The 15,806-nt window shown below is 46.6% G+C and overlaps 1 protein-coding gene and 1 pseudogene across 1 annotated transcript in view; one reads left to right on the top strand and one right to left on the bottom strand.

Moving 5' to 3' along the window:
• Positions 1–15,806, bottom strand: part of PPARD (peroxisome proliferator activated receptor delta) — a 74,878-nt gene that overhangs the window by 22,397 nt on the left and 36,675 nt on the right.
• LOC117018759 (mortality factor 4-like protein 1) lies at positions 7,441–14,021 on the top strand (annotated as a pseudogene).

The following is a 15,806-nucleotide window of genomic DNA, read 5'->3' as shown; positions in this document are numbered from 1 at the left end:
TGGAGGACAAGTGCCGGGCACAGGGGGGCACACTCAGCACGCGAGCAGAGCATAGAGGGGGGCCAGGGTAGCTGTTCCTGAGGAGGTGGCCTCTGATTGACAGGCAAGCTGGCAGGGTGACAGGGCAATGGGGGAACAGAGACGTGAAAAGGCCCCACAGACGAGGATGGCTCGGCCCTTCTGAGGGGAGGGGGAAAGAAGGGCTGTGTGGCTGGCGTGCCAGGAGGGCAGGGAGGCCGGTCTAGCTAAGGCTGGCGATCACTCAGGGCCTCACAGACAAAGTGAGGGACGTGGGTGTTTATCCGAAAAGCAGCCGAGAGCACGGGAGAGTTATGAAGATGAAGCGCAGACTCAGAGCCGCATCTGAGAAAGAACTCCTCTGGCCGTGGCGGAGGACGGACCGACTGGAGATGATTTCAGCAGGACTCAGAGCCCAGGTTCCAGCAAACCAGCCGGGGCATCGGGGGAGGGGGGAGGTCACCTCCGGCAGCCTTGGAGGCTGGGTCTGGGAAGTAGGTGCCGGCTCCATCCCTGGGAAGATCCAGGCACGAGGGCCTTACGTGGAGTAAGCCCGCCCGGTGCCCTCACCGAGTAAAACGTCACGGCAGGGTGGCAGGGTTAGAAGGTGTCCGTGGCCCCTTCCTGCTCTGACCTCCCCTGGCCCCCGCCTCCCAGCACTGGTCTGGGCTTAGTGATTCCCCGCTATGACACACACACATACCTAGGAGCAGAAGTGGCACTGGGCACAGGTTGGTCAGAGGTCGACTGACTCAAAGAGCCACCTTCCTGGGCCTGACCCCTCCACCCACGCCCCTCAGACTTCTGACACACAGCTCTCGTGACCAGCCCACCAGCCTGTGGATCAGTGGCCCTGCTCTAAGAGCTCTGTGGTTACAGGGCATGGACTAGATACATCACTACTCACACCCTTTTCTTTTTAAACAACCAAGACTGGACATCGGCCAGCCCTTTAAAGTTCACAAAGTACCTTCATGTAATAATCTCGTTTAACTGACCCAGTGAGAGGAGAGCAGACAGGACTAATATGTGTTGAGCACTTACAATGGATTATTTCACCAGCCCTCTGAGGGAAGCTCTAACTCCTGCCGACCAAAAGGACAAACTGGGTGAGGGGACAGAGGCTGGCGGTAAGGAAATGGGCAGAGCACTGAAGGGGTGGCCAGGCCTAGTGAGAGGACCTGAAATTCTTAGCAGCCCAGGAGAAATTGGACTCGCAATTGGAGAGGAGGAAGAGAGAAAAGGGGATCAGCAGGGCTGAGTGACTTCTGAACCTCCCCAAGGGCAGAGGAGACACAGAAGAACCCCATAACTAAGCCAGGATCAGTCAGTCCTGTCCAGGAGAAACTGGCTCCGAAGTACAAGCTTCACTTAAAAGTGTCCATGTCCTTTGACCTTGTAATTCCAACCTCATAGGAAAATGTACCGGGCTGTTCAAAGCTGTGTTATTTATAATAATGAGATCAATTTTTATAGTAATGAAATTATTTATAATAATGAAAAATAACAGAAATAACTCAGTGCCCAATAATAGAGGAGAGGTTAAATTAGGGCACCCCCAGAAAACGGAATATCTAGCGATTACACTCATGTTATCATTGAATATTTAGTAACTTGTTAAGTGAAAAATAGCAGAATACAAACTATACAGCATGATTCCCATAAAAATGACCAGAGAAAGAATGGAAGTTTCCATGTGTGAATAGGGCAGTCGGTGACTTATTGTTTTTCTGTCACTGCGCTTCTTAAAATTTCTGTACTAGGAAAATGTATTATCTTCCTTCGCCTCACTTGACCTACCAGAGATGCGTACATTGCTGGATCCTTCCTCCTTTACACCTCTCTTTGATTTGCTCCCAGGTGCTCCGCCGACCTCACTGGCTGCTCCTTACCCATCGCTTTTGGTGGTGCCAGGGAGCAATTTTCTTCCCAACTTCTTAGGGTCCCTTTCATTCTAGACTCCCTCCCTGCATGATCTGCTGGCCCCTGGCTTTCCGCACCTTCGCTATGCTGATGCCTCCCTTATTTATTTCTCCACGCCAGCTTCGCTGACATCACACGGATGCCCAATGGCGTCATGAGCCAACACAACCAGCACAGAGCCCTCAACCTCCCCCCACAACGTCTTTCCCATCTCAGGAAATGGCAACTCCAACTTTCTAGTTAGTCGGGTCACGTCAGCATCAGCAAATCCTGTTGTCTCTGCCTTTAATAAATATCCAGAATGGAATCCCTTCTCTCCACTTCCACTGCTATGACCCTGGTCCCAGCCAGCGTCCTCTCCTGCCTGGGTTATTGCAGCAGCCTGCTAACTGGCTTCGGTGCTTGGGGCTTCATCCCACCGCTCTGCACCCATCAGTCACAGGGACCCTCTTCAGTCCCATTCTGTCCCTCCTGTGATCAGTTCCCTCCGGGAGCTTCCTGGCATCTTTCCACGGCCTGGAGGCCTCCCTGAACTGCCTGCCCCTGCGTCCAGCTCCCTTCCCGGTATACTGAGCCAGGCACAAGGCCTCCTTGCTGGTGTGAACACTCATATTTGCCTCAGGGCCTCTGTAGCTCTGCCCTCCAGCTGAAAATGTCCTTCCCCAGGTACCTATTTACTGGTTCCTGCCTCACCTCCTCAGGGCTTTGCTTAAACGGGAGTCAGCCTGCCCACAGGATTTAAAATCACCCCGGCCCACCGTGGGCTCCTTCCATTTCCCTGCTCTGCTCCAGGTTTCTCCACAGCTCTTAGCATTATCTGGAGTAGTATGTGTGTATGTATGTGTGCACGAGTACGCGTGTGTGAGTCTACACACACACACAACACACATATTTTTAAACTCGTTTGTTCATTTCTTGTGTCTCTCCAAAAGAATATAAACCTCACAAGACAGAGATTTATGTTAGATTCATACTGATGCTCAAGTCTTAGAGGAGTGACTCACAAACAGTAATTGCTCAATAAATATTTGCTGAATAAATGAATAACTTTTTATAATTGGAAAAAAGACTTCCATTCATGGCCCAGCCTGAAGCAGCCTCATAGAGATCATTTGTCCCCGGGCTTCAGTTTTCCAGGGGCATCCGAGTCTGCCCTCCAGACCACTGCAGTCAAAAGAGGAGCTTGTCAGGATTACAACGAATTGGCAGAAATGCAGTGCAGGGGGCACAGCATCCAGAAGATGCTGGCTGTGGTCCGGCCGGTTCTGCTAATCTGCAGATGACCTTGGGGAGGTGGTACATTTGTCTTGGCTTCATTTTCCCCATGGGGAGAGAGCATGGGGTGTATCTATCCCCCTTTCACTCTAGAATCCTCTAACTGAGTGGACCCCAAGAGTGGTACTCAATGGAAGGAGGCCTAGGTCACTCACAAACCTCAGCTCTTCTCAGGTCAGGGGTGACGAGGCGGTGACAAATCTCAGGGGCCTTGAAAGTGTTTACACTCCAGTCAGGGAGGAAGATAAGACTGGCACCTGCAACTACCAGGGGGGAAGGGGGAGGGCAGCGGGCTCCCGAGGAGGAAATGGCCTCTGCTGGAGGCCTCAGGGAAGGTTCAAGGCTGAGGAGGGCTGGGTCACTCAGAAATGATCCGAAACGTGAAATCTGCTCATTAGAGAGAACAGAGTTAAGAGAAGAAAACAAAATCAAGGAGCGGGCAGATTACTGTTTTTATACAGTACTGTTTTTATATGAGGAGCAGCGTGTTCTAGGCAGGGAAATGCAGACCCTAGGCCCAGGAGAGGGGGGGTAGAGAGAGACACAAGCAGACCAGGGTGGCAGGGACCAGAAAAGGCTGGGGAACCAGGTCACAGCCAAACGCAGGCAGAAAACCTCCTACTCAAATTTGGCTTGAATCCCCCAGTCCAGAGCGTTTGTGTGTGCCGGGCATTACTGCAAGCTCCTTCTGTACGTGCCTCCCTCGGGCATCACCTGTGAGGACTGTGACGCAGGTACTATTATCTCCATTTACAGAGGAGAAAAGCAGAGCAAGGAACAGTGAAGTCATTTCCATGGCCACGTGAGCCAGGATGCAGAGCCAGGAGCCGGCTGCCTTCAGGGCAAAGGTTCTCAACCACTTCTTTGCCTCCCACTTCTGTTCCTGAACCCCGGTATTGTTAACAAGTCCCCTGGGTACTGGCCAGTGGACCCTTCCTCCAACTACCCTCCATTCCTAGTCCTGTCCTGCCTGACCTCTCGTCACCATCTCAGCCTGCACTATCTTTGGGGACAAAGCCATCATCTCCAGGTGCAAGCTCTCAGCTTCCGGACCCCTCCTCTTCCTTGGTTTATCACTCCCTCTCAATGAGTGGCTCCTAAAATCCCCAATAACCAAGATGAAACTGAAGTGTTGGAATGGCAATACTTTAAATCTGAGCAGCGTGTCTTCTATCTTCTCTCCTAAGTCAGTAAGAGGCCAAAATGTCATGAGACGCTTCCCTCTGAGAGCCATCTGTTTGCTAAGCCTTGGATATGGCAATCCAACAGATTCCAGCGACTGCCCAGGCCCTGCTGAAACCCAGATGCGGGCATCCTCCCTGGCTATGTGGGGGTGAGAAGCCAGTGGGGTACAGTGGACAGAGCATCACTGCGGGACTCTATGACAAGTATGCTCCCAGCTCTGTCACTCCGTGGCTGTGTAGCTCTGGAGGGCAACCTTCTAACCTCTCTGTGGCTCAGTATCCCCATCTCTAAGATGGGATTAATATCCACGTGCCTTCCCTAATGGAGGCAGCGAAGCTCAGACGAGAAATTAAATGTGAAAAGCATCTGTATTACACAACTTATACACCAAAATGTTAATGATGGATATCTCTTAGGGGTAATTTTAATTTCTTAATGCATATCTGGTTTTTCAAAATTTTCTATAATGAACCTGTGCTGTGTTCAGTAAGAAAAAAAAGTTTTAAAAACATGATACAAACATGAGACATTATTTATGAAGCAGTAAGATGAGGCAGAAAAAGCTGAAGAAGTCCATCTCAAGATGCAACATGCTCTTTAGCTTGTACTACAGGGCTACAATAATCAAAACAGCATGGTATTGGCAGAAAAACAGACACATAGACCAATGGAATAGAATTGAGAACCCAGAAATAAAACCACATAAATATGGACAGATAATTTTTGACAGAGAAGCTAAAAACATACAATGGAGGAAAGACAGCCTCTTCAATAAATGGTGCTGGAAGAATTGGAAAGCCAAGTGCGAAAGAATGAAACTGGACTGCTATCTGTCACCATGTACCAAAATTAATTCAAAATGGATCAAAGACTTAAGCATAAGACCTGACACAATAAACTGCATAGAAGAAAACATAGGTACTAAACTTATGGACCTTGGGTTCAAAGAGCATTTTATGAATTTGACTCCAAAGGCAATGGAAGTAAAAGCTAAAATAAACGAATGGGACTATATGAAACTTAAAAGCTTCTACACAGCAAGAGAAACCATCGACAAAATAAAGAAGCAACCAACTAAATGGGAGATTTTTGCAAACAGTGCCTCCGATAAGGGGCTAATATCCAAAATATACAAGGAACTCATGAAACTCAACAACAAAGAAACAAACAACCCAATTGAAAATTGGGCAGAGGACCTGAAGAGACATTTCTCCAAAGAGGACATACAAATGGCAAATAGACATATGAAAAAATGCTCAACATCACTAGTCATCAGAGAAACGCAAATAAAAACCACAATGAGATATCACCTCACTCCAGTTAGAAAAGGCTATCATCAACAGGACAAATAGTAACAAGTGCTGGAGAGGCTGTGGAGAAAAAGGAACCCTCATACACTGTTGGTGGGAATGCAGACTGGTGCAGCCCTTGTGGAAGGCAGTGTGGAGGTTCCTCAAAAAATTACGAATAGAATTACCATATGACCCAGCAATCCCTCTCCTGGGTATCTACCCAAAAAATCTGAAAACATCTACACATAAAGACACGTGTGCTCCAATGTTCATTGCAGCTTTATTTACGGTGGCCAAGACATGGAAATAACCAAAATGTCCTTCGATAGATGAATGGATAAAGAAGTTGTGGTATATATACACAATGGAATACTATTCGGCGGTAAGAAAAGATGATATAGGAACATTGGTGACAGCATGGATGGATCTTGAGAATATAATGCTAAGCGAAATAAGTCAGACAGAAAAAGCAGAGAACCATATGATTTCACGGGCATGTGGTATATAAACCAAAAACAACAAAAGAACAAGACAAACAAATGAGAAACAAAAATTCATAGACACAGACAATAGTTTAGTGCTTACCAGAGGGTAAGGGGGGTGGGGGATGGGAGATGAGGGTAAGGGGGATCAAATATATTGTGATGGAAGGAGAACTGACTCTGGGTGGTGAACACACAATGGGATTTGTAGATGGTGTAATACAGAATTGTACACCTGAAATCTATGTAATTTTACTAACAATTGTCACCCCAATAAATAAATAAAAAAAGAAAAAGAAAAAGATGCAACATGCTGGTACATCCATGTCATGGAATTCTCTGCTGACCTTCAAGAACCAGGGTGACACAGAGGTGACGCCTGGCAGGACGGCTGGGATACACAGCAAGTGGTCGGACTGCACACTGCCTCACGCCCACTGGTTTAAGGCAACACAAGATAGCACACACTTGCTCCACAACATGAACAACTGTGAAGGGAAAACAGTGTGGATGGGAGGGAGGCAAGGAACAGTGTGACGGTGGGGAGATGAATAGCTGTGACCTGTCTGGAGTTGGAATCTGTAGTTTGTAGTAGTCTTTTGTGATGAAGCCGAGTAGAAGGGCCCGGAGTCTCCTCCACACACTTGGTTTCTCCCTCACAGAAGCTCTGGCTCTCACTTGAGTGAAACCAGCTCAGGAACTAAGGGCGAACATTAACACCAGACGCAGCAGAAAGCTCACCTGGTATTGGATCTCAAAGGCATTTTCAGTACTCGGTTTCTGTTCTCCCTTTCCTTTTCAAGTGCACCCCTATCTGGTTGCTCTCTAAGGTCCCAGATAAGGGCCTAGTTAACAAATATTTGAAAAGCATGGAGTCCCCCAAAGAGAGAAGGGAGAACCAGAGGTGAAGGAGTGAAAGGACAAATAAAACAAGAGTATTCAAATCTCAGGGAGCCCAGCACAGACTTTTTAAACATCAAAGCACCTTGAAGAGGGAGAAAACTGGCCCATGCCCTCACCTTCCTATTCTTGTATCGCTGACAGAAATTTCTGGATTTATGCCTCTATGACAGTCTGCAAGAGCTCTCATTGAGAAAGCTGGTCAAAAAACTACACTCTCACTCCGCAGGCCTCAGAGCCCGTCGGGAGCTGTGTACAGGATGAGATGGGGAAATGCAGGGACTTGCGTCACTTAGTGATGACACTTGGAGAATTCACTCAAAAAGCAGAAGGCCTGACATGTCTGGTCATGTCAGGCTCCCAGTATGGATTTCAGCTCCACCTGGAAGGCGGGAGAAGGGGCTCCCCCGAAAGAATCAAGTAAAGCACTGCCACTGTTCCCCACGTGTCACACCCAGTGGTGATGGGCAGTCTGTCACACTGCTTTCCCTCTGAGGTCCTCTCTCTCCAGGGGCTCCCTCTGCCCCTGCCCGCCTGGCTGCCAGTGCCCTGAGGATTCTCTCCAAGATGTACCATGGGAGGAGGCCAAGAACCAGGGGCAGAAGACTCTCCAGAAGTCCCCTCGGCGTAGCCGGCTCCTTGCCAGGCCACTTTGGCCCTGGCCCTGAATTTGGCCCCATTCCCTGGAGGCCTGCGAGGATAAATAACACAGGGAGAAGCAGCTGGAACTTGGGAAGACTTACTCCTGGAGTCTCAGCTCTACAGCAACAGCGCAACATGGCCTTGACAAACCACATCCTGACTGAGCAGGAGCCGCTGTCGTCCTCACATCGCCCTGGGAGGGACACATGACACTACTCACCAAGGGCTTGGGTGCTATGTGCCTTGGGAGAGCTGCTAACTGGGAAAGTGCTGGCAGCTGGGCTGCTGGGCTGCCCGAGCACGGGCCACAGGAGCAGTCCTGGAGTACTCAGCGTCGCCGCCACGGCCCTCCTTTCCGGCTGCCTCCTTGAGAACCTCCACCCAAATCCCGGGGCGTCCAGAACATGCAGGCAGTGTCTCCCCACCCACAGCAACCTGATTGGCAAGGCTCTGTACACCTTTCCCCCATTAATGCTTCCTGTTTCCCTCCCTCTCCTCAGGAACCCAGCAGGCCGAGGCAGTGCCTCCCTCCATCCGCCTGGACTGGCCTTGGGACTCATGGCCCAATTTGGGGATTCTGAGCACTGACCCTGCCACGGGCCCAGGCCAGGTACGCGCGGCTTGCACTTCCCTGTCAGGGCAGGCTGGCACTGGAACAGCACCAGCAGCTCACCTTTGTAACACCTGCACGAAAGCATTTACTCCAAAGGTGGCTGAGCAGTACCCAAGAGCCCGCCTACCAGCTTGCCTGAGCTACCGGGCCTTCCTGGGGAAAAGCCTGCCACAGGCAGGAGAGGGACCTGGGCGACTGTCCCTTCTCTTCCCCTTCACCTCCGATCCTTAAAGAGCTGGTGTTCTGAGGGGTTCTGATGACGAGGACCTGGTGCCTTGTGCCACCATCACGATGACCGGCCACCTCAGAGGAGGCAGCTGGCAGAAGGGCAAGGGAGGGACTTTGGCCCAAACAGAACTGGGTTTGAATCCTAGCTTTGCTACTGACTCGCTGAGTGGCCTTGGGCCAATTGCTCCACCTCTCTCAGCGTCTATTTCCTTATATGTACAATGGCTCAGCCCAGAGAGATGCCATAACCTGTCTACAGGCATGGGGACAGACGGTTGTAGAGCTTGATCCCAAATCCCGTTTCCCGGCTTTTTTTGACTACATCAAGATGTGTCTCAGTAGCAGGTAGAACTGACAGAGAAACAGTCTCTTTTCCAAAATGGCTGTCAGCTATTCCCAAAAGTCAGTGAAAGGTTGCATCCAAAGTTCTCTGTTAGAAAACAGACAGAGAGACAAACAACAACAAAAACCCAGAGTTCTCTGCCTTAAAACAAAAGCAGCTGCACAGACACTGACCTAACCAGGTGATTAAAGTTGCACCACCTTAGCGGGCCCAGTGGCACCATCATGCCTCCTGATGTGAAGCAAAAACAAGCACTCATCACCTAGGTGGGCCCCCACCAAAAATGTTAGCCCAAATCTAATCACAAGGAAGCAAACAAACTGGAATGTGGACAATCCATGACAATGTCAAGCAAATGTAACAAACTGTTAGCAACTGGTAAATCTTAGTGAAGGAAATACAGAAGTTCATTGTAGTATTCTTTCAACTTTTCTGTAGCTTTGACCTTTTGATTGTATAAAAAAAAACAGAGAAAGAGCTGTTGTGCGCTCAGCTCACCCCATGGTTGTGAGCCAACAAAGACTCAGTTGTACCATGTCTGATTCTCTCCCCAGCGTACCGAGCAGGAGAATCCAAGCTTCTCTGCTTGTCGTTCAAGGCTTAGCACAATAGGGACCTCACAGGTTTTCTAAGCTCATCTTCCACAAAACTCTACAATCTGAACCACCTCCGTCAGCCAAAGTTGTTCATACTTTGCTTCCAAATAGCCATTGGTCGGAAAGCCATTGGTTCAGCCAGCAACGTTCGTGGAGCACCCTCCATGGGTCAGGTGCCACGCTGGGTCCCGGAGACACTGTGATGGATGAGACACAGCTGCTGCCCTGGGGAGCCTACCTGACGGGATACCCTACAGCACTGGCTTTCTTCGAGCCCCGCCTCGTGACATCTCTTCACTAGTATTTCCATGCGAGACTACCTTCCCAACATTTCTTGGGAAATTCATCTATTTTACTAAATCCCAAAGTCTGAGAAATTGGGAAAAAGATTATAATGCTATGGTAAGAATTAAAGTATAACAACCAACCGAGAGATGCTACTGGTTTGAAGTAATCCACTGACTTCAAGTCAAAGCAAGACCAAGAAACTAACATGCAGCCTTGAAGGTGAAGGCTGACAGTTTTGGGAACCATGACCGAAGTCCATAGAAGAGAAATGGCCACAATTTAATCAAGTCTTGCTTGTAGCTGTTATCGTGTTGTAAGCGTATGTTCACAGCCCTGTCATTCTTACAAATATGTATTAATACATTTTTATATGTAGTATACAAAAATACTACAAGTGGTATTCTAAGAAATAAGTTTGGAAACAAGTCCTTAAATTGGCAATTTTGAAAGGTGATTCTATAGGGTACTGTTAACTTCGTTAGGAGATACACGTGTTAGGTTATTCAAATAGCCAATAATGTGCTGTGGCAGCTTCTAGCATTTGACTATTTGCTACAGGAGAAACACAATAAATAAATAAATAATATTGTGAAATTTTAGCACACAAAATTAGAAACTGATCTAAAATCTGAATTAAAAACAGTATTGATTAGTAAAAGCAAAAGCCAAAACGGGGGCAAGTGAAGTGTTTTCATCACTAAAAAAGGAAATAAGCTTATGCGAAGTAACATATATCTTGATGTCCAACTTGAAAATACTTTTGGACACATACTTTATTCAACCAACATCAATCAAAAAGAAAGAAATTTTTTTCTATATCTGGAATATATGTCATGAAACAAAGATCATCAGAAAGGGCAATAATGCTTTGTGTTGTATTTTAAAATTTCATTTTAGACCCATAGAAATATGACCAATTGATTTTTTACAAAAGTGAATGGCAATTCAAACAACTCAATTGCAAAAATTTTTAAAAAGAAACTTAACTATGCTTTACACCTTTTATAAAATTTACTAAAAATGGATAAATCTAAATGTAAAATAAAAAGATAAACTTTTAGAAGAAAACATAGGGGAAAGTCTTTGTGACCTTGGGTTAGTCAAAAAGTTCTTAGATGTGACATCAAAAGCAGGAGTCATTAAAAAATTTTTGATAAATTGGGCTTCATCAAAATTAAGAACTTTTGCTCTTCAAAAGACATTGTTAAAACAATGAAAATACAAGCCACTTACTGGGAGAAAATATTTGCAAATCACATATTTGACAAAGGACTTGTATCCAAAATGTATAAAGAACTCCCTTATTTCAGCAATAAGAAAACAAACATCACAATTAAGAAATGGGTAAAAGATTTGAACAGATACTTCACCAAAGAAGATATACAGATGACAAATAAGCACATGAAAAAAATGCTCAACATCCTTAGTCATTAGGGAAAAGCAAACTAAAACCACAATGAGATACCACTACATACCTATTAGAATGGCCAAAACAAAACAAAACAAAAACTGACAATACCAGTGCTAACAAGCCTTATGGAGAAATTGGAACTCTCAAACACTGCTGGTAGGAATGCAAAATGGCACAGCCACTTTGGAACACAGTTTGACAATTAAACATAATCTTGTCATACATCCAGCAATCCCACTCCTAGGTATTTACCTAAGTGAAATGAAAACCTTTGTTCAAACCAGCATATGAATGCTTATTCAAAATTGCCCCAAACCAGAAACAACCTAAATGTGCCTCAACTGAAGAATGGACAAACAAATTGTAGTATATCCTTACAATGGAATACTATTCAGGGGTGGCTGGTTAGCTCAGTCAGTTAGAGTGTGGTGCTAATAACACCAAGGTTGCCAGTTCGATCCCCACATGGGCCACTGTGAGCTGCGCCCTCCTTAAAAAAAAATAATAATAAATGGAATACTATTCAACAATAAAAAGGAACAAACTACTGATACATGCAGCAACAACAGATAAATTTCAATATATTATGCTAAATGAAAGACTCAAAAGGCTATACACACTTTATGATTCCATTTATATGACATTCTGGAAAATGCAAAGCCATAGGAACAGAGAATAGGTCAGGAGTTAATGATATGGTGAGGTTTGACTACAAAGGGGTAGCACCAGCAGGAATTATTTTTAGGGAATGATGGCAGTTTTCTGTCTGAATGATGGCGGTGGTTAATGACTATAAATTTGCCAGAATTCAGAACTACACACCAAAAAGGGTGAATTTTAGTGTCTGGAAATTTAAAAATAAAGATTCTAAATGACACTTTAAGAATAACTTCTAAATATTAAATATTTGTGGTATTATCCTTAAAACATTAAATGATTTTTATTTGGCATTCATTTTGTGTTAATGTTCCCTTCCTTTAACATTTTCTACCATCAAATATCTATATCAGGTGGAGATCATTTTTACATGTTAATAAAATATGTAATCTTGTCACAATATATTGTTCCTATTAATAATACTATAATAATAAACTGCATTTACTATTCTTTTTTTTCTTTTACAGAAAAACCTCTGAAACTTTTATTACAGAAAAATAACTTGCAGTTCATTATGGTCTCTCAATCTTATTTAAAAACTCATAAATGAAAGATACAGAATAACTTATGATTTTGGGAATTCCCGGGAAATTCTATTCCATTTTCCCGAATCCTGAAAGTTAGTAACTGTCGGGAATTTGGAAGCTCCAGTTCTGACACTTTTCCAGGCAGCCTTTGTTATGACACCCATGGCAACGTTCCACCCACCTCCAGCCAGAGCCCCATATAATTAAAAAAATCATTTATGGGCGCCCAAGATCTAGAGCTGGTGCTGCCAATGGCATCTGACATGGAGCTGGGTGGGGTGGGAGTGGGAGACGGTAGTCCAGGTGGTGGGAGAAGGAGGTGGCAGCGGTGAATCCCCATAAACGGCACGGAAGCAAGACCCGAAGCCTAAATCCCAGGAGGGTGCCCGAGTGCTGCGCTTTCATGGGCCTCTCTTCCTTATAAAGTGTGTAAAGGTTGCCATAAAGGACAAATAAGTGAAGTACTCTACATTACACGGGTTGGAATAAAAACTGGGATGAATGGGTTCCAGAAAGCAGAGTACTCAAATAAATACATGGACACCAATCTGCAGAAATAGCGAGAACTTCAAAAAGCCAATCAGAGCAATCAAAAAGTCAATATGCGGCCAGCCAGGCGGCTCAGGTGGTTGGAGCGCGGTGCTCCTACCCCTAGGTAGCTGGTTCCATTCCCACATGGGCCCGTGAGCTGCGCCCTCTACAGCTGAGACTGTGAACAACAGCTCTCCCTGGAGCTGGGCTGCGGTGGGCAGCCAGAGATCGGCATGAGCTGCTGTGAGCAGCCCACCGCAGACCGCCGACCGACTGCCTCAGCCGGGGGAGCGCAAGGCTCATAACACCAGCGTGGGCCAGGGAGCTGGGTCCTACAACTAGACTGAGAAACAACGGCTGGAACCGGAGTGGGGGGGAGGTGGAAAAAGGGGGGGGGGGAAAGCCAACATGCTGAGGGGAAGATGAGAGGGGCTGCCCCAGGAAAGAAGACATCTGGCCTGTAACAGAAATGTTGAAGTGAAAACAAAAAGGAATAGAGAACACCCAGATATGGAGACGGAGGCAGTACCAGTGAGACACCTCAGCCTCCTTGCTAGAAAAGAGCCTGAGTAGCTCCTACTACTGAAAAGCGGGGAAACATTCATGAATGTTCAAGAGTTGATGTTCAAGATTCCTGAAGAACTGAAACCAGGGCTTGTTGATGACTGGGGTTTAATTACCTGGCGGAAACAGTGCTTACGTCTTGCTGCCAAGAAGAATGTGGGTTCCACTCGGGAGGATGAGCAAATTACAAGCAATGTCGAGGAAACACAGATCACGAGGAGTATGCTGTAATGCAGCTGTGGCAGGGAGAAAGGAGCACGGCGGGTGACGTGGGGCACGCAGCTGCCCACACACGTGAGACCACAGTGAGCTGCGACCCCCGTCACCCTGCGCACCGTCCTCCGTGTACAGAGCGCACATCTACGGAGACAATCTGTACGGACGGGAGCGGCGTTGGCCTACCCACCCCTGCATGAGAAGGGCCTCGCTTTGTTACTGAATTATCCTCACGGTTTCCTAAAACACCTGGCAGAGCATCCCATGGCTGTGTCTAGTGCCGGCGATGATGACGGGGCCCCTCCTGAGTCCCACCGGAAAGCTGTGTGAGGCGCCTGCTTACTCTTGTGCTTGGATCTCTGTAAACATGCTGGTCTTGGTCCTTCTCCTGTACAAACGCCGCCCTTTGAAAATGCTAGTGTATGACAGAATTGATGTTTGTTCTGTTTGACTTTAAACAGAGCTAATAAAAGGGGTTACAGCTCCTTTTTCCATTTCCAAGTTGCTCCCAGTGTATTTTCAATGATGGACGATGGAGAGGCATACTGCAGTGTTGACAGAGCTGCTTTTGAACGCTGCTGGTTCAATTGCTTTGACTACACACTTTTATAGTACGCGTTCGTGCTATATGACAAGATGCTCTGATTCCTAGTGCCAAAGGTTCAATTCAGTATATATAACTCAACACACAACCATTCGTGCTTTTTTTTATTTTAATGGTGCTTAAAGTAGAGAGCCCAGGATCCTTTCCAAGTCATTCATGTCGTTCCTTCAGCATTTTATCTCTGCTCAGATTGTTGAAGAGTGGAGGCTTGTTTCATGGCTTTAATATTTGTGTCTAATGCACATTTAACATGATAGATGGAATGCACTGTGTAGCTACAGGTTTCTGGAAAAGTCAATCTTTTAGGAATTGTTTTTCAGATTTTCCATACATTTTTTTTCTTTAAATTAAAAAAAAATCACTTACGGGATTGATTTGGGAACTATGTGCAACAGCACTGACCTAAACTGCTACAGGGGAAGATGCCAAAAAGGAGGGAGGCAGAGACTGCCCTTGAAGAGGGTGAGCGTACAAACAGCTGTGTGATGCAGGCCACACAAGACGTGGACACTTCAGAGGAAGAAACATTTCTAGCTCAGGAGAATTAGAATGCCTTTGGAATAGGTGTTATGGCCTTTCTTTCAGCTGGGTCAGGAGGCCGGGAAAGGCACGCCCAGAGAAGGCGAAGGTGAGCCAAGGCGGCCGAGCACACAGAACATATCTGGGGATGGCAAGCTGTCCCTTTGGCTGGGGCATCCAGTTCTCTGAAGGACAGATAAGGGACTCAGACGTGGCCTTGACTTTCTAGTTACTGGCGGGGAGGGGACTTAATTCTGAGGCAAGAGGGAGGCAGAACCACAGAGGTGCTTTGCTTCCACTGCCTGTCAGAGAGAGGCAACGAGACCCACTAGGCAACTTCTGAAACAACAGAGAAGCTGAGGGTCTGAAATCTCATCTCTCATACCTTCAAAACTACACTCCGTTCACCCTCAAATTCCAGCACACCAGGCTCTCTCCCTCTGGCCCTTGGCACAGTCTTTTCCTTCCACCTGGGACACTTCATCCCCTTCTTAACCTAACACTTCCTCATCCTTCAAATCTCAACTTGTAGATCACTTCCTCAGATAAGTCTCCTGCAGTGTGCTCCTAAAGTCCCTGGATTTCCCCAAGCACAGCCCTTCTCACATTTCCTTGCTATTGCATTGTACTTATTTATTTGGGGATGTGCTATTTATTTGCTTGCTCGCTTGCTAATGGGTATAACGTACCCATGATTAGACTGTGCAGTCTGCATTAACTGAAGTAGCATGCAACGCCATGAAGTCTTACATTATCTACTACCACAAAACCATCACCCACCTCTAGATAGCAAACGTTGGCAGCACCCCAAAGGGTTCTTAATGCCCCTTGCCAGTCATGCCCCCAATAAGAGGTGACCACTATTCTGACTCGATCACCATCAATTAGTTTTGCCCATTGTGCATCCAGCATCTCCTGGCTAGAGCTTGAGAGCCCATCGAGGGCAGGCACAGAGCTGTGCCTGCTGCTCTCTGGACCCCAAAAGTTCTGGG

The sequence above is a fragment of the Rhinolophus ferrumequinum genome, chromosome 3 (assembly GCF_004115265.2).
Source record: "Rhinolophus ferrumequinum isolate MPI-CBG mRhiFer1 chromosome 3, mRhiFer1_v1.p, whole genome shotgun sequence".
NCBI classification, from domain to species: domain Eukaryota; kingdom Metazoa; phylum Chordata; class Mammalia; order Chiroptera; family Rhinolophidae; genus Rhinolophus; species Rhinolophus ferrumequinum.
This window is presented reverse-complemented; position numbering and strand designations above follow the sequence as displayed.